Source organism: Lissotriton vulgaris, chromosome 1_1, assembly GCF_964263255.1.
Source record: "Lissotriton vulgaris chromosome 1_1, aLisVul1.2, whole genome shotgun sequence".
In the NCBI taxonomy this organism is placed as follows: Eukaryota; Metazoa; Chordata; class Amphibia; order Caudata; family Salamandridae; genus Lissotriton; species Lissotriton vulgaris.
The window spans coordinates 233,712,413-233,731,342 of NC_141685.1; the positions used below are offsets into that span (position 1 = coordinate 233,712,413).

Here is an 18,930-nt window from a genome sequence, read left to right on the forward strand (position 1 = left end):
AAAAAAATCAAATCCTGGATATTCCTCTACTCTTGTTTTGCAAGGAAAGCCAGATTTATACATCCTTCAGAGGACAGAGTGTCAAAAAAATAAGAGAAATCGAAAATGGAAGTTGTGAGAACTTCATTTTGAGATTGCATAAGAATTCAAATTCCTCTCACATGCTAAAGTATACCTGAACCCTTTTGATTAAACCACTTTAGTTGTTATAATGAGACTATATTTGAAAGCCATCTGTGATTTTTCTGTTCTTACTCTGCAATGACCATGGGCAATGACAAGTTAAAAATAAAATGTATGCAAATTTTATAATGGAGAATGCGGGCATCGATCCCGCTACCTCTTGCATGCTAAGCGAGCGCTCTACCATTTGAGCTAATTCCCCTGTGTGTTTAATCTGCATAACATGAAAAAAGTAACCTCACTGCCTTCCACCCCCTTCAAGATGGTATGCAGACTAATCATTTTTTATGAAGGAAATCCATTCCTGGACAATTTTTGGGAGTTATTGCAGGTCTAATGCAAGATTAATCTCCATATTATGAGAGTCAATGCAATATTCAGGCAAAGATTACTCGTTTTCGCCCAACGTGGGGCTCGAACCCACGACCCTGAGATTAAGAGTCTCATGCTCTACCGACTGAGCTAGCCGGGCTCCCTCCTTAAGACAGTATGCAGACCAATCCCTTTTTGTGAAGAAAATCAAATCCTGGATATTCCTCTACTCTTGTTTTGCAAGGAAAGCCTGATTTATCCATCCTTCAGAGGACAGAGTGTCAAAAAAAATAAGAGAAAATGAAAATGGAAGTTGTGAAAACTTCATTTTGAGATTGCATAAGAATTCAAATTCCTCTCACATGCTAAAGAATACCTGAACCCTTTTGATTAAATCACTTTAGTTGTTATAATGAGACCATATTTGAAAGCCATCTGTGATTTTTCTGTTCTTACTCTGCAATGACCTTGGCAATGACAAGTTAAAAATAAAATGTATGCAAATTTTATAATGGAGAATGCAGGCATCGAGCCCGCTACCTCTCGCATGCTAAGCGAGCGCTTTACTATTTGAGCTAATTCCCCTGTGTGTTTAATCTGCATAACATGAAAAAAGTAACCTTACTGCGTTCCACACTTTATTTGATGTCCAATTGCCCATAACAGTGTTCAGTTCACTCCTAACTTATGCCTTACCTCCACTTATGGGATGTTTTACAGTTCAGGTTGGCCTGTTTACTACTCGAATATGAGTGATATTGCGCTGTGTTCATCTAGACTCATACCCTAGCTAATCTTGACGTTAAATTTCCCACCAATGAGAAACCAAGGGAGATACCATTTCTGATAGTTATTGCATGTCTAATGCAAGAAAAATCACCAGATTATGAGAGTCCAGCAAAAATTACTCATTTTCGCCCAACGTGGGGCTCGAACTCACGACCCTGAGATTAAGAGTCTCATGCTCTACCCACTGAGCTAGCCGGGCTCGCACTTCAAGATGGTATGCAGACTAATCATTTTTTATGAAGGAAATCCATTCCTGGACAATTTTGGGAGTTTTTGCAGGTCTAATGCAAGATTAATCTCCATATTATGAGAGTCAATGCAATATTCAGGCAAAAATACTCGTTTTCGCCCAACGTGGGGCTCGAACCCACGACCCTGAGATTAAGAGTCTCATGCTCTACCGACTGAGCTAGCCAGGCTCCCTCCTTAAGACAGTATGCAGACCAATCCCTTTTTGTGAAGAAAATCAAATCCTGGATATTCCTCTACTCTTGTTTTGCAAGGAAAGCCTGATTTATACATCCTTCAGAGGACAGAGTGTCAAAAAAATAAGAGAAAATGAAAATGGAAGTTGTGAAAACTTCATTTTGAGATTGCATAAGAATTCAAATTCCTCTCACATGCTAAAGAATACCTGAACCCTTTTGATTAAACCACTTTAGTTGTTATAATGAGACCATATTTGAAAGCCATCTGTGATTTTTCTGTTCTTACTCTGCAATGACCTTGGCAATGACAAGTTAAAAATAAAATGTATGCAAATTTTATAATGGAGAATGCGGGCATCGAGCCCGCTGCCTCTCGCATGCTAAGCGAGCGCTTTACTATTTGAGCTAATTTCCCTGTGTGTTTAATCTGCATAACATGAAAAAAGTAACCTTACTGCGTTCCACACTTTATTTGAAGTCCAATTGCCCATAACAGTGTTCAGTTCACTCCTAACTTATGCCTTACCTCCACTTATGGGATTTTTTACAGTTCAGGTTGGCCTGTTTACTACTCGAATATGAGTGATATTGCGCTGTGTTCATCTAGACTCATACCCTAGCTAATCTTGAAGTTAAATTTCCCACCAATGAGAAACCAAGGGAGATACCATTTCTGATAGTTATTGCATGTCTAATGCAAGAATATTCACCAGATTATGAGAGTCAATGCAATAATCCAGCAAAAATTACTCATTTTCGCCCAACGTGGGGCTCGAACCCACAACCCTGAGATTAAGAGTCTCATGCTCTACCGACTGAGCTAGCCGGGCTCCCACTTCAAGATGGTATGCAGACTAATCATTTTTTATGAAGGAAATCCATTCCTGGACAATTTTTGGGAGTTATTGCAGGTCTAATGCAAGATTAATCTCCATATTATGAGAGTCAATGCAATATTCAGGAAAAAATTACTCGTTTTCGCCCAACGTGTGGCTCGAACCCACGACCCTGAGATTAAGAGTCTCATGCTCTACCGACTGAGCTAGCCGGGCTCCCTCCTTAAGACAGTATGCAGACCAATCCCTTTTTGTGAAAAAAATCAAATCCTGGATATTCCTCTACTCTTGTTTTGCAAGGAAAGCCAGATTTATACATCCTTCAGAGGACAGAGTGTCAAAAAAAATAAGAGAAAATGAAAATGGAAGTTGTGAGAACTTCATTTTGAGATTGCATAAGAATTCAAATTCCTCTCACATGCTAAAGAATACCTGAACCCTTTTGATTAAACCACTTTAGTTGTTATAATGAGACCATATTTGAAAGCCATCTGTGATTTTTCTGTTCTTACTCTGCAATGACCATGGGCAATGACAAATTAAAAATAAAATGTATGCAAATTTTAGAATGGAGAATGCGGGCATCGATCCCACTACCTCTCGCATGCTAAGCGAGCGCTCTACCATTTGATCTAATTCCCCTGTGTGTTTAATATGCATAACATGAAAAAAGTAACCTCACTGCCTTCCACACTTTATTTGAAGTCCAATTGCCCATAACAGTGTTCAGTTCACTCCTAACTTATGCCTTACCTCCACTTATGGGATGTTTTACAGTTCAGGTTGGCCTGTTTACTACTCGAATATGAGTGATATTGTGGTGTGTTCATCTAGACTCATACTCTACCTAATCTTGAAGTTAAATTTCCCACCAATGAGAAACCAAGGGAGATACCATTTTTGATAGTTATTGCATGTCTAATGCAAGAATAATCACCAGATTATGAGAGTCCAGCAAAAATTACTCATTTTCGCCCAACGTGGAGCTCGAACCCACGACCCTGAGATTAAAAGTCTCATGCTCTACCGACTGAGCTAGCCGGGCTCCCACTTCAAGATGGTATGCAGACTAATCATTTTTTATGAAGGAAATCCAGTCCTGGACAATTTTTGGGAGTTATTGCAGGTCTAATGCAAGAATAATCTCCATATTATGAGAGTCAATGCAATATTCAGGCAAAAATTACTCGTTTTCGCCCAACGTGGGGCTCGAACCCACGACCCTGAGATTAAGAGTCTCATGCTCTACCGACTGAGCTAGCCGGGCTCCCTCCTTAAGACAGTATGCAGACCAATCCCTTTTTGTGAAAAAAATCAAATCCTGGATATTCCTCTACTCTTGTTTTGCAAGGAAAGCCAGATTTATACATCCTTCAGAGGACAGAGTGTCAAAAAAAATAAGAGAAAATGAAAACGGAAGTTGTGAGAACTTCATTTTGAGATTGCATAAGAATTCAAATTCCTCTCACATGCTAAAGAATACCTGAACCCTTTTGATTAAACCACTTTAGTTGTTATAATGAGACCATATTTGAAAGCCATCTGTGATTTTTCTGTTCTTACTCTGCAATGACCATGGGCAATGACAAGTTAAAAATAAAATGTATGCAAATTTTATAATGGAGAATGCGGGCATCGATCCCGCTACCTCTCGCATGCTAAGCGATCGCTCTTCCATTTGAGCTAATTCCCCTGTGTGTTTAATCTGCATAACATGAAAAAAGTAACCTCACTGCCTTCCACACTTTATTTGAAGTCCAATTGCCCATAACAGTGTTCAGTTCACTCCTAACTTATGCCTTACCTCCACTTATGGGATGTTTTACAGTTCAGGTTGGCCTGTTTACTACTCGATTATGAGTGATATTGTGGTGTGTTCATCTAGACTCATACTCTACCTAATCTTGAAGTTAAATTTCCCACCAATGAGAAACCAAGGGAGATACCATTTTTGATAGTTATTGCATGTCTAATGCAAGAATAATCACCAGATTATGAGAGTCCAGCAAAAATGACTCATTTTCGCCCAACGTGGAGCTCGAACCCACGACCCTGAGATTAAAAGTCTCATGCTCTACCGACTGAGCTAGCCGGGCTCCCACTTCAAGATGGTATGCAGACTAATCATTTTTTATGAAGGAAATCCAGTCCTGGACAATTTTTGGGAGTTATTGCAGGTCTAATGCAAGAATAATCTCCATATTATGAGAGTCAATGCAATATTCAGGCAAAAATTACTCGTTTTCGCCCAACGTGGGGCTCGAACCCACGACCCTGAGATTAAGAGTCTCATGCTCTACCGACTGAGCTAGCCGGGCTCCCTCCTTAAGACAGTATGCAGACCAATCCCTTTTTGTGAAAAAAATCAAATCCTGGATATTCCTCTACTCTTGTTTTGCAAGGAAAGCCAGATTTATACATCCTTCAGAGGACAGAGTGTCAAAAAAAATTAGAGAAAATGAAAATGGAAGTTGTGAGAACTTCATTTTGAGATTGCATAAGAATTCAAATTCCTCTCACATGCTAAAGAATACCTGAACCCTTTTGATTAAACCACTTTAGTTGTTATAATGAGACCATATTTGAAAGCCATCTGTGATTTTTCTGTTCTTACTCTGCAATGACCATGGGCAATGACAAGTTAAAAATAAAATGTATGCAAATTTTATAATGGAGAATGCGGGCATCGATCCCGCTACCTCTCGCATGCTAAGCGAGCGCTCTACCATTTGAGCTAATTCCCCTGTGTGATTAATCTGCATAACATGAAAAAAGTAACCTCACTGCCTTCCACACTTTATTTGAAGTCCAATTGCCCATAACAGTGTTCAGTTCACTCCTAACTTATGCCTTACCTCCACTTATGGGATGTTTTACAGTTCAGGTTGGCCTGTTTACTACTCAAATATGAGTGATATTGTGGTGTGTTCATCTAGACTCATACTCTACCTAATCTTGAAGTTAAATTTCCCACCAATGAGAAACCAAGGGAGATACCATTTTTGATAGTTATTGCATGTCTAATGCAAGAATAATCACCAGATTATGAGAGTCCAGCAAAAATTACTCATTTTCGCCCAACGTGGAGCTCGAACCCACGACCCTGAGATTAAAAGTCTCATGCTCTACCGACTGAGCTAGCCGGGCTCCCACTTCAAGATGGTATGCAGACTAATCATTTTTTATGAAGGAAATCCAGTCCTGGACAATTTTTGGGAGTTATTGCAGGTCTAATGCAAGAATAATCTCCATATTATGAGAGTCAATGCAATATTCAGGCAAAAATTACTCGTTTTCGCCCAACGTGGGGCTCGAACCCACGACCCTGAGATTAAGAGTCTCATGCTCTACCGACTGAGCTAGCCGGGCTCCCTCCTTAAGACAGTATGCAGACCAATCCCTTTTTGTGAAAAAAATCAAATCCTGGATATTCCTCTACTCTTGTTTTGCAAGGAAAGCCAGATTTATACATCCTTCAGAGGACAGAGTGTCAAAAAAAATAAGAGAAAATGAAAATGGAAGTTGTGAGAACTTCATTTTGAGATTGCATAAGAATTCAAATTCCTCTCACATGCTAAAGAATACCTGAACCCTTTTGATTAAACCACTTTAGTTGTTATAATGAGACCATATTTGAAAGCCATCTGTGATTTTTCTGTTCTTACTCTGCAATGACCATGGGCAATGACAAGTTAAAAATAAAATGTATGCAAATTTTATAATGGAGAATGCGGGCATCGATCCCGCTACCTCTCGCATGCTAAGCGAGCGCTCTACCATTTGAGCTAATTCCCCTGTTTGTTTAATCTGCATAACATGAAAAAAGTAACCTCACTGCCTTCCACACTTTATTTGAAGTCCAATTGCCCATAACAGTGTTCAGTTCACTCCTAACTTATGCCTTACCTCCACTTATGGGATGTTTTACAGTTCAGGTTGGCCTGTTTACTACTCGATTATGAGTGATATTGTGGTGTGTTCATCTAGACTCATACTCTACCTAATCTTGAAGTTAAATTTCCCACCAATGAGAAACCAAGGGAGATACCATTTTTGATAGTTATTGCATGTCTAATGCAAGAATAATCACCAGATTATGAGAGTCCAGCAAAAATTACTCATTTTCGCCCAACGTGGAGCTCGAACCCACGACCCTGAGATTAAAAGTCTCATGCTCGACCGACTGAGCTAGCCGGGCTCCCACTTCAAGATGGTATGCAGACTAATCATTTTTTATGAAGGAAATCCAGTCCTGGACAATTTTTGGGAGTTATTGCAGGTCTAATGCAAGAATAATCTCCATATTATGAGAGTCAATGCAATATTCAGGCAAAAATTACTCGTTTTTGCCCAACGTGGGGCTCGAACCCACGACCCTGAGATTAAGAGTCTCATGCTCTACCGACTGAGCTAGCCGGGCTCCCTCCTTAAGACAGTATGCAGACCAATCCCTTTTTGTGAAAAAAATCAAATCCTGGATATTCCTCTACTCTTGTTTTGCAAGGAAAGCCAGATTTATACATCCTTCAGAGGACAGAGTGTCAAAAAAAATAAGAGAAAATGAAAACGGAAGTTGTGAGAACTTCATTTTGAGATTGCATAAGAATTCAAATTCCTCTCACATGCTAAAGAATACCTGAACCCTTTTGATTAAACCACTTTAGTTGTTATAATGAGACCATATTTGAAAGCCATCTGTGATTTTTCTGTTCTTACTCTGCAATGACCTTGGCAATGACAAGTTAAAAATAAAATGTATGCAAATTTTATAATGGAGAATGCGGGCATCGATCCCACTACCTCTCGCATGCTAAGCGAGCGCTCTACCATTTGAGCTAATTCCCCTGTGTGTTTAATCTGCATAACATGAAAAAAGTAACCTCACTGCCTTCCACACTTTATTTGAAGTCCAATTGCCCATAACAGTGTTCAGTTCACTCCTAACTTATGCCTTACCTCCACTTATGGGATGTTTTACAGTTCAGGTTGGCCTGTTTACTACTCGAATATGAGTGATATTGTGGTGTGTTCATCTAGACTCATACCCTACCTAATCTTGAAGTTAAATTTCCCACCAATGAGAAACCAAGGGAGATACCATTTTTGATAGTTATTGCATGTCTAATGCAAGAATAATCACCAGATTATGAGAGTCCAGCAAAAATTACTCATTTTCGCCCAACGTGAGGATCGAACCCACGACCCTGAGATTAAGAGTCTCATGCTCTACCGACTGAGCTAGCCGAGCTCCCACTTCAAGATGGTATGCAGACTAATCATTTTTTATGAAGGAAATCCATTCCTGGACAATTTTTGGGAGTTATTGCAGGTCTAATGCAAGATTGATCTCCATATTTTGAGAGTCAATGCAGTATTCAGGCAAAAATTACTCGTTTTCGCCCAACGTGGAGCTCGAACCCACGACCCTGAGATTAAGAGTCTCATGCTCTACCGACTGAGCTAGCCGGGCTCCCTCCTTAAGACAGTATGCAGACCAATCCCTTTTTGTGAAGAAAATCAAATCCTGGATATTCCTCTACTCTTGTTTTGCAAGGAAAGCCAGATTTATACATCCTTCAGAGGACAGAGTGTCAAAAAAATAAGAGAAAATGAAAATGGAAGTTGTGAGAACTTCATTTTGAGATTGCATAAGAATTCAAATTCCTCTCACATGCTAAAGAATACCTGAACCCTTTTGATTAAACCACTTTAGTTGTTATAATGAGACCATATTTGAAAGCCATCTGTGATTTTTCTGTTCTTACTCTGCAATGACCTTGGCAATGACAAGTTAAAAATAAAATGTATGCAAATTTTATAATGGAGAATGCGGGCATCGAGCCCGCTACCTCTCGCATGCTAAGCGAGCGCTTTACTATTTGAGCTAATTCCCTTGTGTTTTTTAATCTGCATAACATGAAAAAAGTAACCTTACTGCGTTCCACACTTTATTTGAAGTCCAATTGCCCATAACAGTGTTCAGTTCACTCCTAACTTATGCCTTACCTCCACTTATGGGATGTTTTACAGTTCAGGTTGGCCTGTTTACTACTCGAATATGAGTGATATTGCACTGTGTTCATCTAGACTCATACCCTAGCTAATCTTGAAGTTAAATTTCCCACCAATGAGAAACCAAGGGAGATACCATTTCTGATAGTTATTGCATGTCTAATGCAAGAATATTCACCAGATTATGAGAGTCAATGCAATAATCCAGCAAAAATTACTCATTTTCACCCAACGTGGGGCTCGAACCCACAACCCTGAGATTAAGAGTCTCATGCTCTACCGACTGAGCTAGCCGGGCTCCCACTTCAAGATGGTATGCAGACTAATCATTTTTTATGAAGGAAATCCATTCCTGGACAATTTTTGGGAGTTATTGCAGGTCTAATGTAAGATTAATCTCCATATTATGAGAGTCAATGCAATATTCAGGCAAAAATTACTTGTTTTCGCCCAACGTGGGGCTCGAACCCACGACCCTGAGATTAAGAGTCTCATGCTCTACCGACTGAGCTAGCCGGGCTCCCTCCTTAAGACAGTATGCAGACCAATCCCTTTTTGTGAAAAAAATCAAATCCTGGATATTCCTCTACTCTTGTTTTGCAAGGAAAGCCAGATTTATACATCCTTCAGAGGACAGAGTGTCAAAAAAAAATAAGAGAAAATGAAAACGGAAGTTGTGAGAACTTCATTTTGAGATTGCATAAGAATTCAAATTCCTCTCACATGCTAAAGAATACCTGAACCCTTTTGATTAAACCACTTTAGTTGTTATAATGAGACCATATTTGAAAGCCATCTGTGATTTTTCTGTTCTTACTCTGCAATGACCATGGGCACACTTTATTTGAAGTTAAAAATAAAATGTATGCTAATTTTATAATGGAGAATGCGGGCATCGATCCCGCTACCTCTCGCATGCTAAGCGATCGCTCTACCATTTGAGCTAATTCCCCTGTGTGTTTAATCTGCATAACATGAAAAAAGTAACCTCACTGCCTTCCACACTTTATTTGAAGTCCAATTGCCCATAACAGTGTTCAGTTCACTCCTAACTTATGCCTTACCTCCACTTATGGGATGTTTTACAGTTCAGGTTGGTCTGTTTACTACTCGATTATGAGTGATATTGTGGTGTGTTCATCTAGACTCATACTCTACCTAATCTTGAAGTTAAATTTCCCACCAATGAGAAACCAAGGGAGATACCATTTTTGATAGTTATTGCATGTCTAATGCAAGAATAATCACCAGATTATGAGAGTCCAGCAAAAATGACTCATTTTCGCCCAACGTGGAGCTCGAACCCACGACCCTGAGATTAAAAGTCTCATGCTCTACCGACTGAGCTAGCCGGACTCCCACTTCAAGATGGTATGCAGACTAATCATTTTTTATGAAGGAAATCCAGTCCTGGACAATTTTTGGGAGTTATTGCAGGTCTAATGCAAGAATAATCTCCATATTATGAGAGTCAATGCAATATTCAGGCAAAAATTACTCGTTTTCACCCAACGTGGGGCTCGAACCCACGACCCTGAGATTAAGAGTCTCATGCTCTACCGACTGAGCTAGCCGGGCTCCCTCCTTAAAACAGTATGCAGACCAATCCCTTTTTGTGAAAAAAATCAAATCCTGGATATTCCTCTACTCTTGTTTTGCAAGGAAAGCCAGATTTATACATCCTTTAGAGGACAGAGTGTCAAAAAAAATAAGAGAAAATGAAAACGGAAGTTGTGAGAACTTCATTTTGAGATTGCATAAGAATTCAAATTCCTCTCACATGCTAAAGAATACCTGAACCCTTTTGATTAAACCACTTTAGTTGTTATAATGAGACCATATTTGAAAGCCATCTGTGATTTTTCTGTTCTTACTCTGCAATGACCTTGGTTATGACAAGTTAAAAATAAAATGTATGCAAATTTTATAATGGAGAATGCGGGCATCGATCCCGCTACCTCTCGCATGCTAAGCGAGCGCTCTACCATTTGAGCTAATTCCCCTGTGTGTTTAATCTGCATAACATGAAAAAAGTAACCTCACTGCCTTCCACACTTTATTTGAAGTCCAATTGCCCATAACAGTGTTCAGTTCACTCCTAACTTATGCCTTACCTCCACTTATGGGATGTTTTACAGTTCAGGTTGGCCTGTTTACTACTCGAATATGAGTGATATTGTGGTGTGTTCATCTAGACTCATACCCTACCTAATCTTGAAGTTAAATTTCCCACCAATGAGAAACCAAGGGAGATACCATTTTTGATAGTTATTGCATGTCTAATGCAAGAATAATCACCAGATTATGAGAGTCCAGCAAAAATTACACATTTTCGTCCAACGTGGAGCTCGAACCCACGACCCTGAGATTAAAAGTCTCATGCTCTACCGACTGAGCTAGCCGGGCTCCCACTTCAAGATGGTATGCAGACTAATCATTTTTTATGAAGGAAATCCAGTCCTGGACAATTTTTGGGAGTTATTGCAGGTCTAATGCAAGAATAATCTCCATATTATGAGAGTCAATGCAATATTCAGGCAAAAATTACTCGTTTTCACCCAACGTGGGGCTCGAACCCACGACCCTGAGATTAAGAGTCTCATGCTCTACCGACTGAGCTAGCCGGGCTCCCTCCTTAAGACAGTATGCAGACCAATCCCTTTTTGTGAAAAAAATCAAATCCTGGATATTCCTCTACTCTTGTTTTGCAAGGAAAGCCAGATTTATACATCCTTCATAGGACAGAGTGTCAAAAAAAATAAGAGAAAATGAAAATGGAAGTTGTGAGAACTTCATTTTGAGATTGCATAAGAATTCAAATTCCTCTCACATGCTAAAGAATACCTGAACCCTTTTGATTAAACCACTTTAGTTGTTATAATGAGACCATATTTGAAAGCCATCTGTGATTTTTCTGTTCTTACTCTGCAATGACCATGGGCAATGACAAGTTAAAAATAAAATGTATGCAAATTTTATAATGGAGAATGCGGGCATCGATCCCGCTACCTCTCGCATGCTAAGCGAGCGCTCTACCATTTGAGCTAATTCCCCTGTTTGTTTAATCTGCATAACATGAAAAAAGTAACCTCACTGCCTTCCACACTTTATTTGAAGTCCAATTGCCCATAACAGTGTTCAGTTCACTCCTAACTTATGCCTTACCTCCACTTATGGGATGTTTTACAGTTCAGGTTGGCCTGTTTACTACTCGATTATGAGTGATATTGTGGTGTGTTCATCTAGACTCATACTCTACCTAATCTTGAAGTTAAATTTCCCACCAATGAGAAACCAAGGGAAATACCATTTTTGATAGTTATTGCATGTCTAATGCAAGAATAATCACCAGATTATGAGAGTCCAGCAAAAATTACTCATTTTCGCCCAACGTGGAGCTCGAACCCATGACCCTGAGATTAAAAGTCTCATGCTCGACCGACTGAGCTAGCCGGGCTCCCACTTCAAGATGGTATGCAGACTAATCATTTTTTATGAAGGAAATCCAGTCCTGGACAATTTTTGGGAGTTATTGCAGGTCTAATGCAAGAATAATATCCATATTATGAGAGTCAATGCAATATTCAGGCAAAAATTACTCGTTTTTGCCCAACGTGGGGCTCGAACCCACGACCCTGAGATTAAGAGTCTCATGCTCTACCGACTGAGCTAGCCGGGCTCCCTCCTTAAGACAGTATGCAGACCAATCCCTTTTTGTGAAAAAAATCAAATCCTGGATATTCCTCTACTCTTGTTTTGCAAGGAAAGCCAGATTTATACATCCTTCAGAGGACAGAGTGTCAAAAAAAATAAGAGAAAATGACAACGGAAGTTGTGAGAACTTCATTTTGAGATTGCATAAGAATTCAAATTCCTCTCACATGCTAAAGAATACCTGAACCCTTTTGATTAAACCACTTTAGTTGTTATAATGAGACCATATTTGAAAGCCATCTGTGATTTTTCTGTTCTTACTCTGCAATGACCTTGGCAATGACAAGTTAAAAATAAAATGTATGCAAATTTTATAATGGAGAATGCGGGCATCGATCCCGCTACCTCTCGCATGCTAAGCGAGCGCTCTACCATTTGAGCTAATTCCCCTGTGTGTTTAATCTGCATAACATGAAAAAAGTAACCTCACTGCCTTCCACACTTTATTTGAAGTCCAATTGCCCATAACAGTGTTCAGTTCACTCCTAACTTATGCCTTACCTCCACTTATGGGATGTTTTACAGTTCAGGTTGGCCTGTTTACTACTCGAATATGAGTGATATTGTGGTGTGTTCATCTAGACTCATACCCTACCTAATCTTGAAGTTAAATTTCCCACCAATGAGAAACCAAGGGAGATACCATTTTTGATAGTTATTGCATGTCTAATGCAAGAATATTCACCAGATTATGAGAGTCCAGCAAAAATTACTCATTTTCGCCCAACGTGAGGCTCGAACCCACGACCCTGAGATTAAGAGTCTCATGCTCTACCGACTGAGCTAGCCGAGCTCCCACTTCAAGATGGTATGCAGACTAATCATTTTTTATGAAGGAAATCCATTCCTGGACAATTTTTGGGAGTTATTGCAGGTCTAATGCAAGATTAATCTCCATATTTTGAGAGTCAATGCAGTATTCAGGCAAAAATTACTCGTTTTCGCCCAACGTGGAGCTCGAACCCACGACCCTGAGATTAAGAGTCTCATGCTCTACCGACTGAGCTAGCCGGGCTCCCTCCTTAAGACAGTATGCAGACCAATCCCTTTTTGTGAAGAAAATCAAATTCTGGATATTCCTCTACTCTTGTTTTGCAAGGAAAGCCAGATTTATACATCCTTCAGAGGACAGAGTGTCAAAAAAATAAGAGAAAATGAAAATGGAAGTTGTGAGAACTTCATTTTGAGATTGCATAAGAATTCAAATTCCTCTCACATGCTAAAGAATACCTGAACCCTTTTGATTAAACCACTTTAGTTGTTATAATGAGACCATATTTGAAAGCCATCTGTGATTTTTCTGTTCTTACTCTGCAATGACCTTGGCAATGACAAGTTAAAAATAAAATGTATGCAAATTTTATAATGGAGAATGCGGGCATCGAGCCCGCTACCTCTCGCATGCTAAGCGAGCGCTTTACTATTTGAGCTAATTCCCTTGTGTGTTTAATCGGCATAACATGAAAAAAGTAACCTCACTGCCTTCCACACTTTATTTGAAGTCCAATTGCCCATAACAGTGTTCAGTTCACTCCTAACTTATGCCTTACCTCCACTTATGGGATGTTTTACAGTTCAGGTTGGCCTGTTTACTACTCGAATATGAGTGATATTGCACTGTGTTCATCTAGACTCATACCCTAGCTAATCTTGAAGTTAAATTTCCCACCAATGAGAAACCAAGGGAGATACCATTTCTGATAGTTATTGCATGTCTAATGCAAGAATATTCACCAGATTATGAGAGTCAATGCAATAATCCAGCAAAAATTACTCATTTTCACCCAACGTGGGGCTCGAACCCACAACCCTGAGATTAAGAGTCTCATGCTCTACCGACTGAGCTAGCCGGGCTCCCACTTCAAGATGGTATGCAGACTAATCATTTTTTATGAAGGAAATCCATTCCTGGACAATTTTTGGGAGTTATTGCAGGTCTAATGTAAGATTAATCTCCATATTATGAGAGTCAATGCAATATTCAGGCAAAAATTACTCGTTTTCGCCCAACGTGGGGCTCGAACCCACGACCCTGAGATTAAGAGTCTCATGCTCTACCGACTGAGCTAGCCGGGCTCCCTCCTTAAGACAGTATGCAGACCAATCCCTTTTTGTGAAAAAAATCAAATCCTGGATATTCCTCTACTCTTGTTTTGCAAGGAAAGCCAGATTTATACATCCTTCAGAGGACAGAGTGTCAAAAAAAAATAAGAGAAAATGAAAACGGAAGTTGTGAGAACTTCATTTTGAGATTGCATAAGAATTCAAATTCCTCTCACATGCTAAAGAATACCTGAACCCTTTTGATTAAACCACTTTAGTTGTTATAATGAGACCATATTTGAAAGCCATCTGTGATTTTTCTGTTCTTACTCTGCAATGACCATGGGCAATGACAAGTTAAAAATAAAATGTATGCAAATTTTATAATGGAGAATGCGGGCATCGATCCCGCTACCTCTCGCATGCTAAGCGATCACTCTACCATTTGAGCTAATTCCCCTGTGTGTTTAATCTGCATAACATGAAAAAAGTAACCTCACTGCCTTCCACACTTTATTTGAAGTCCAATTGCCCATAACAGTGTTCAGTTCACTCCTAACTTATGCCTTACCTCCACTTATGGGATGTTTTACAGTTCAGGTTGGCCTGTTTACTACTCGATTATGAGTGATATTGTGGTGTGTTCATCTAGACTCATACTCTACCTAATCTTGAAGTTAAATTTCCCACCAATGAGAAACCAAGGGAGATACCATTTTTGATAGTTATTGCATGTCTAATGCAAGAATAATCACCAGATTATGAGAGTCCAGCAAAAATGACTCATTTTCGCCCAACGTGGAGCTCGAACCCACGACCCTGAGATTAAAAGTCTCATGCTCTACCGACTGAGCTAGCCGGGCTCCCACTTCAAGATGGTATGCAGACTAATCATTTTTTATGAAGGAAATCCAGTCCTGGACAATTTTTAGGAGTTATTGCAGGTCTAATGCAAGAATAATCTCCATATTATGAGAGTCAATGCAATATTCAGGCAAAAATTACTCGTTTTCGCCCAACGTGGGGCTCGAACCCACGACCCTGAGATTAAGAGTCTCATGCTCTACCGACTGAGCTAGCCGGGCTCCCTCCTTAAGACAGTATGCAGACCAATCCCTTTTTGTGAAAAAAATCAAATCCTGGATATTCCTCTACTCTTGTTTTGCAAGGAAAGCCAGATTTATACATCCTTCAGAGGACAGAGTGTCAAAAAAAAATAAGAGAAAATGAAAACGGAAGTTGTGAGAACTTCATTTTGAGATTGCATAAGAATTCAAATTCCTCTCACATGCTAAAGAATACCTGAACCCTTTTGATTAAACCACTTTAGTTGTTATAATGAGACCATATTTGAAAGCCATCTGTGATTTTTCTGTTCTTACTCTGCAATGACCTTGGCAATGACAAGCTAAAAATAAAATGTATGCAAATTTTATAATGGAGAATGCGGGCATCGATCCCGCTACCTCTCGCATGCTAAGCGAGCGCTCTACCATTTGAGCTAATTCCCCTGTGTGTTTAATCTGCATAACATGAAAAAAGTAACCTCACTGCCTTCCACACTTTATTTGAAGTCCAATTGCCCATAACAGTGTTCAGTTCACTCCTAACTTATGCCTTACCTCCACTTATGGGATGTTTTACAGTTCAGGTTGGCCTGTTTACTACTCGAATATGAGTGATATTGTGGTGTGTTCATCTAGACTCATACCCTACCTAATCTTGAAGTTAAATTTCCCACCAATGAGAAACCAAGGGAGATACCATTTTTGATAGTTATTGCATGTCTAATGCAAGAATAATCACCAGATTATGAGAGTCCAGCAAAAATTACTCATTTTCGCCCAACGTGAGCCTCGAACCCACGACCCTGAGATTAAGAGTCTCATGCTCTACCGACTGAGCTAGCCGGGCTCCCACTTCAAGATGGTATGCAGACTAATCATTTTTTATGAAGGAAATCCATTCCTGGACAATTTTTGGGAGTTATTGCAGGTCTAATGCAAGATTAATCTCCATATTATGAGAGTCAATGCAGTATTCAGGCAAAAATTACTCGTTTTCGCCCAACGTGGAGCTCGAACCCACGACCCAGAGATTAAGAGTCTCATGCTCTACCGACTGAGCTAGCCGGGCTCCCTCCTTAAGACAGTATGCAGACCAATCCCTTTTTGTGAAGAAAATCAAATCCTGGATATTCCTCTACTCTTGTTTTGCAAGGAAAGCCAGATTTATACATCCTTCAGAGGACAGAGTGTCAAAAAAAATAAGAGAAAATGAAAATGGAAGTTGTGAGAACTTCATTTTGAGATTGCATAAGAATTCAAATTCCTCTCACATGCTAAAGAATACCTGAACCCTTTTGATTAAACCACTTTAGTTGTTATAATGAGACCATATTTGAAAGCAATCTGTGATTTTTCTGTTCTTACTCTGCAATGACCTTGGCAATGACAAGTTAAAAATAAAATGTATGCAAATTTTATAATGGAGAATGCGGGCATTGAGCCCGCTACCTCTCGCATGCTAAGCGAGCGCTTTACTATTTGAGCTAATTCCCCTGTGTGTTTAATCTGCATAACATGAAAAAAGTAACCTTACTGCGTTCCACACTTTATTTGAAGTCCAATTGCCCATAACAGTGTTCAGTTCACTCCTAACTTATGCCTTACCTCCACTTATGGGATGTTTTACAGTTCAGGTTGGCCTGTTTACTACTCGAATATGAGTGATATTGCGCTGTGTTCATCTAGACTCATACCCTAGCTAATCTTGAAGTTAAATTTCCCACCAATGAGAAACCAAGGGAGATACCATTTCTGATAGTTATTGCATGTCTAATGCAAGAATATTCACCAGATTATGAGAGTCAATGCAATAATCCAGCAAAAATTACTCATTTTCGCCCAACGTGGGGCTCGAACCCACGACCCTGAGATTAAGAGTCTCATGCTCTACCGACTGAGCTAGCCGGGCTCCCTCCTTAAGACAGTATGCAGACCAATCCCTTTTTGTGAAAAAAATCAAATCCTGGATATTCCTCTACTCTTGTTTTGCAAGGAAAGCCAGATTTATACATCCTTCAAAGGACAGAGTGTCAAAAAAAAATAAGAGAAAATGAAAACGGAAGTTGTGAGAACTTCATTTTGAGATTGCATAAGAATTCAAATTCCTCTCACATGCTAAAGAATACCTGAACCCTTTTGATTAAACCACTTTAGTTGTTATAATGAGACCATATTTGAAAGCCATCTGTGATTTTTCTGTTCTTACTCTGCAATGACCATGGGCAATGACAAGTTAAAAATAAAATGTATGCAAATTTTATAATGGAGAATGCGGGCATCGATCCCGCTACCTCTCGCATGCTAAGCGATCGCTCTACCATTTGAGCTAATTCCCCTGTGTGTTTAATCTGCATAACATGAAAAAAGTAACCTCACTGCCTTCCACACTTTATTTGAAGTCCAATTGCCCATAACAGTGTTCAGTTCACTCCTAACTTATGCCTTACCTCCACTTATGGGATGTTTTACAGTTCAGGTTGGCCTGTTTACTACTCGATTATGAGTGATATTGTGGTGTGTTCATCTAGACTCATACTCTACCTAATCTTGAAGTTAAATTTCCCACCAATGAGAAACCAAGGGAGATACCATTTTTGATAGTTATTGCATGTCTAATGCAAGAATAATCACCAGATTATGAGAGTCCAGCAAAAATGACTCATTTTCGCCCAACGTGGAGCTCGAACCCACGACCCTGAGATTAAAAGTCTCATGCTCTACCGACTGAGCTAGCCGGGCTCCCACTTCAAGATGGTATGCAGACTAATCATTTTTTATGAAGGAAATCCAGTCCTGGACAATTTTTGGGAGTTATTGCAGGTCTAATGCAAGAATAATCTCCATATTATGAGAGTCAATGCAATATTCAGGCAAAAATTACTCGTTTTCGCCCAACGTGGGGCTCGAACCCACGACCCTGAGATTAAGAGTCTCATGCTCTACCGACTGAGCTAGCCGGGCTCCCTCCTTAAGACAGTATGCAGACCAATCCCTTTTTGTGAAAAAAATCAAATCCTGGATATTCCTCTACTCTTGTTTTGCAAGGAAAGCCAGATTTATACATCCTTCAGAGGACAGAGTGTCAAAAAAAATAAGAGAAAATGAAAACGGAAGTTGTGAGAACTTCATTTTGAGATTGCATAAGAATTCAAATTCATCTCACATGCTAAAGAATACCTGAACCCTTTTGATTAAACCACTTTAGTTGTTATAATGAGACCATATTTGAAAGCCATCTGTGATTTTTCTGTTCTTACTCTGCAATGACCTTGGCAATGACAAGCTAAAAATAAAATGTATGCAAATTTTATAATGGAGAATGCGGGCATCGATCCCGCTACCTCTCGCATGCTAAGCGAGCGCTCTACCATTTGAGCTAATTCCCCTGTGTGTTTAATCTGCATAACATGAAAAAAGTAACCTCACTGCCTTCCACACTTTATTTGAAGTCCAATTGCCCATAACAGTGTTCAGTTCACTCCTAACTTATGCCTTACCTCCACTTATGGGATGTTTTACAGTTCAGGTTGGCCTGTTTACTACTCG

At 39.6% G+C, this 18,930-nt stretch overlaps 18 non-coding genes across 18 annotated transcripts; all 18 read right to left on the bottom strand.

Annotated features, from left to right (window-relative positions):
• Positions 1-582: 582 nt before the first annotated feature.
• On the bottom strand, positions 583-655 carry TRNAK-CUU (transfer RNA lysine (anticodon CUU)). The gene has a single exon. It is a non-coding gene; the product is annotated as a tRNA-Lys (tRNA).
• Positions 656-3,742: 3,087 nt separating this feature from the next.
• TRNAK-CUU (transfer RNA lysine (anticodon CUU)) lies at positions 3,743-3,815 on the bottom strand. Its single transcript has one exon. It is a non-coding gene; the product is annotated as a tRNA-Lys (tRNA).
• Positions 3,816-4,793: 978 nt separating this feature from the next.
• On the bottom strand, positions 4,794-4,866 carry TRNAK-CUU (transfer RNA lysine (anticodon CUU)). The gene has a single exon. It is a non-coding gene; the product is annotated as a tRNA-Lys (tRNA).
• Positions 4,867-5,219: 353 nt separating this feature from the next.
• TRNAA-AGC (transfer RNA alanine (anticodon AGC)) lies at positions 5,220-5,292 on the bottom strand. The gene has a single exon. It is a non-coding gene; the product is annotated as a tRNA-Ala (tRNA).
• Positions 5,293-5,844: 552 nt separating this feature from the next.
• TRNAK-CUU (transfer RNA lysine (anticodon CUU)) lies at positions 5,845-5,917 on the bottom strand. The gene has a single exon. It is a non-coding gene; the product is annotated as a tRNA-Lys (tRNA).
• A 353-nt stretch (positions 5,918-6,270) lies between these two features.
• On the bottom strand, positions 6,271-6,343 carry TRNAA-AGC (transfer RNA alanine (anticodon AGC)). The gene has a single exon. It is a non-coding gene; the product is annotated as a tRNA-Ala (tRNA).
• Positions 6,344-6,895: 552 nt separating this feature from the next.
• On the bottom strand, positions 6,896-6,968 carry TRNAK-CUU (transfer RNA lysine (anticodon CUU)). Its single transcript has one exon. It is a non-coding gene; the product is annotated as a tRNA-Lys (tRNA).
• A 2,039-nt stretch (positions 6,969-9,007) lies between these two features.
• On the bottom strand, positions 9,008-9,080 carry TRNAK-CUU (transfer RNA lysine (anticodon CUU)). Its single transcript has one exon. It is a non-coding gene; the product is annotated as a tRNA-Lys (tRNA).
• Positions 9,081-10,490: 1,410 nt separating this feature from the next.
• Positions 10,491-10,563, bottom strand: TRNAA-AGC (transfer RNA alanine (anticodon AGC)). The gene has a single exon. It is a non-coding gene; the product is annotated as a tRNA-Ala (tRNA).
• A 978-nt stretch (positions 10,564-11,541) lies between these two features.
• Positions 11,542-11,614, bottom strand: TRNAA-AGC (transfer RNA alanine (anticodon AGC)). The gene has a single exon. It is a non-coding gene; the product is annotated as a tRNA-Ala (tRNA).
• Positions 11,615-12,166: 552 nt separating this feature from the next.
• Positions 12,167-12,239, bottom strand: TRNAK-CUU (transfer RNA lysine (anticodon CUU)). The gene has a single exon. It is a non-coding gene; the product is annotated as a tRNA-Lys (tRNA).
• Positions 12,240-12,591: 352 nt separating this feature from the next.
• TRNAA-AGC (transfer RNA alanine (anticodon AGC)) lies at positions 12,592-12,664 on the bottom strand. The gene has a single exon. It is a non-coding gene; the product is annotated as a tRNA-Ala (tRNA).
• A 1,613-nt stretch (positions 12,665-14,277) lies between these two features.
• Positions 14,278-14,350, bottom strand: TRNAK-CUU (transfer RNA lysine (anticodon CUU)). Its single transcript has one exon. It is a non-coding gene; the product is annotated as a tRNA-Lys (tRNA).
• A 979-nt stretch (positions 14,351-15,329) lies between these two features.
• On the bottom strand, positions 15,330-15,402 carry TRNAK-CUU (transfer RNA lysine (anticodon CUU)). Its single transcript has one exon. It is a non-coding gene; the product is annotated as a tRNA-Lys (tRNA).
• A 353-nt stretch (positions 15,403-15,755) lies between these two features.
• TRNAA-AGC (transfer RNA alanine (anticodon AGC)) lies at positions 15,756-15,828 on the bottom strand. Its single transcript has one exon. It is a non-coding gene; the product is annotated as a tRNA-Ala (tRNA).
• A 1,392-nt stretch (positions 15,829-17,220) lies between these two features.
• On the bottom strand, positions 17,221-17,293 carry TRNAK-CUU (transfer RNA lysine (anticodon CUU)). The gene has a single exon. It is a non-coding gene; the product is annotated as a tRNA-Lys (tRNA).
• A 979-nt stretch (positions 17,294-18,272) lies between these two features.
• On the bottom strand, positions 18,273-18,345 carry TRNAK-CUU (transfer RNA lysine (anticodon CUU)). Its single transcript has one exon. It is a non-coding gene; the product is annotated as a tRNA-Lys (tRNA).
• Positions 18,346-18,697: 352 nt separating this feature from the next.
• On the bottom strand, positions 18,698-18,770 carry TRNAA-AGC (transfer RNA alanine (anticodon AGC)). Its single transcript has one exon. It is a non-coding gene; the product is annotated as a tRNA-Ala (tRNA).
• Between the last annotated feature and the right edge of the window lie 160 nt (positions 18,771-18,930).